At 52.0% G+C, this 2,935-nt stretch overlaps 1 protein-coding gene across 1 annotated transcript in view; it reads right to left on the reverse strand.

The window, feature by feature from the left end:
- Positions 1-2,935, reverse strand: part of BCORL1 (BCL6 corepressor like 1) — a 76,111-nt gene that overhangs the window by 25,732 nt on the left and 47,444 nt on the right. The window lies entirely within an intron of this gene.

A 2,935-nucleotide genomic window follows, 5' to 3' on the forward strand; every position in this document is an offset into this window, starting at 1 on the left:
GACCGAGTCTCACTTTGTCGCCCAGGCTGGAGTGCAGTGATGCGATCTCTGCTCACCGCAACCTCCACCTCCCAGGTTCAAGTGATTCTCCTGCATCAGTCTCCCAACTAGCTGAGATTACAGGCATGTGCCACCATGCCTACCTAATGTTTGTATTTTTGGCAGAGACGGGGTTTCACCATGTTGGCCAGGCTGGTCTCGAACTCCTGACCTCAGGTGATCCACCGGCCTTGGCCTCCCAAAGTGTTGGGATTACGGGTGTGAACTACCATACCTGGCCACATTATTACAACAAATATTTGTTGGCCTGATTCAAGCCAGCCATGTGCAGAGCCCTGGATGGCCAGAAAAGTTGCCTAGAAAGACATCAAGTCAGGAAAGGAGCAGTAGAGAAGAAGAGATGAGGGCTGGGGGCATTGTTTCCTCTGGTCAATCCCAAGACAGCGAGAAGCCACGATCAGTCCCCATCCTGAAAGGGCAGAGAGGTACAAGCCCTAGCAGGAAGGCACTGGCTATGAGGGTACAAAGCCGCTTTATCGCCAGGAGGATACAGTGTACAATGGCAGGACTGGAGGATGCTGGGTAAAGTACCTAGGGTTTCGCTAAGCCAAGCCAGGAACAAAAGGGTGACTCTCCCTTCTGGGGGCCAAAGCTGCCAGAGAGCAGCAGAGAGGCAAACTGCCTGGGAGGAGGAGGAGCAAGAATAAGTGGGGGGATCCCTCCCCCTCCTCCTTTCCCCTGGCTCTGAGCCCCCGTGGGAAGAAGCCCTTGGCCAATGCCCTGCTTTTAGTGTTGCAGGAGCGTTCCCTGCCCTCCCCCACCCTTGCTTCCTGCTACAAAGCCCCGTGCCATGGGGGCAACCAGAGCAGGTGGTGGTGACTGGGAGAGAAAGGAAGGCCATGGGGAGGGACAAAAACCTCTCCAGGAAAACATTGCAGCAGACGCACTGCCAGGCAGAATAACCAGACAGAAGCATGTGCATGTGCTGCTAAATCTCCAGCGCTGGTTACCTTTGTGTGGGCCAGGGCCATCCATCTGAGTGTCTGGGGAGGCACTGGGGAAGGGGAGTGGGAGCAGGAGCCTGGGATGCCCACCTTTTGCCAGCGCTGCTTGGGGTGGCAGCATTTTCTATCCAACTGCCCCCCACCCCGCAGTGTCTCCCGGATACAAACAAACAGAAGCCACCCATTCAGAGCCTGAGAGACATATGGAATGAGCCAGGGGGGCTCCAGAGGCAGACAGGCCTGCTTCATGTCCCAACTCTGTCCTTAGGACCACCCAGCAACCTCACATGAGTCCCTTAACCTCCTTGAACCTCAGTTTCCCTGCTACAAAATGAGGATAATGAAGGTGTCTATCTCCAAGTGCCACTGCGGGAATGAAGAGTGATAACATGAATGAACTGCTTAGCACAGACCAGAGTTCTCTGCTCTTTCCCTGGACCCCTGTCCTCCTACTCTAAGGGGTCAGGAGAAGGAACGCTGCTACCCTGCCACACCATGCCTCTGTTCCCTCATTCTTGCTTCCGCCCGAAGCACAATGATGCACAGCAACCCTCGGAGAACACTTTATGGTTATCAAAGCCTGTCACAGACATTGCTTCCTTTGTTCCCCCAAGCACCCTTGTGAGACAGAAAGGGCATGAAGCAGTAGCTCCATTCTTCCAGATGAGGAAATAAGCTCAAGTCCTGTCTGAGCTGGAAAGAGGTTCTGGGAAGGGGAAGGGGAAAGGAGAGGAGATGAGCACCTGGGGCTCCCACCTCTTGCTAGTGCCATTCGGGGATCCCAGTAAGAATCACGACCACCAGAGCACCACGATGGCTCATGCCTGTAATCCCAGTACTTTGGGAGGCCGAGGCGGGCAGGTCACTTGAGCTCAGGAGTTTGAAAACGGTCCGGCCAACATGGTGAAACCCCGTCTCTACTAAAAATATAAAAATTAGCCACTCACGGTGGCAGGTGCCTGTAGTCCCAGCTACTCACAAGGCTGAAGCAGGAGAATTGCTTGAACCCAGGAGGCAGAGGTTGCAGTGAGCTGAGATCGTGCCACTGTACTCCAGCCTGGGCAACAGCGTGTGACACTCTTCAAAAAAAAAAAAAAGAATCATGGCCACCAAAACAAGCTGAAGATAGCTTTTTGGTTTTGGCTGTCAATGACAAACACATATTATGAGTATACATTTGAACCTGGACTCTCACTTCTCTCAAATGTAAAGTTCACCCAAGTTAAAGACTGATTTTTCTAAGGATACAACATGCAACCTAACACCAACAGCATGAATATCAGACATAAAAGGGACGTTGATTTGGGATGGGAGTTTTAGGAATGATTGCCTGGTACTGGTGAATGCCTGCTCACTCTCTCCTGTGCTTCCACGAGAAGCTAAAGAACTGAGGAGCAGGGGAGGGGAAGAGTAGCTAGAACCTGGGCCCCAGTGGAATTCCTTCAGCCCCACCCTCAATCAACCTTTGTCTGGGACCTTACAATCCTTTCTCCTACAAGTTGTTTTCCACCTTGATTGACTCAGAAAGTTCCATGATTTGTTTCCAGTAAGTTAAACCCAGACAAAAGCTTCTTGATTCGATATTAGCAAGCTACTCAGGCCAACATCCTGCCATATGCTTTAACTCTTCCTTAACTCAAAGAAGATCTAAAGATTGTAGAGGAGGCTGGGCAAGATGGCTCACACCTGTAATCCCAGTACTTTGGGAGGCCAAGGCAGGTGGCTCACCTGAGGTCAGGAGTTCGAGACCAGCCTGGCAACATGGTGAAACCCTCTCTCTACTATAAGTACAAAACTTAACCAGGCATGGTGGCAGGCGCCTGTAATCCCACTACTCAGGAGGCTGAGGCAGGAGAATCACTTGAACCCGGGAGACAGAGGTTGCAGTGAGCTGAGATCATGCCACTGTACTCCAGCCTGGGTGACAAGAG

Source organism: Cebus imitator, unplaced genomic scaffold, assembly GCF_001604975.1.
Source record: "Cebus imitator isolate Cc_AM_T3 unplaced genomic scaffold, Cebus_imitator-1.0 Scaffold376, whole genome shotgun sequence".
Taxonomy (NCBI): Eukaryota; Metazoa; Chordata; class Mammalia; order Primates; family Cebidae; genus Cebus; species Cebus imitator.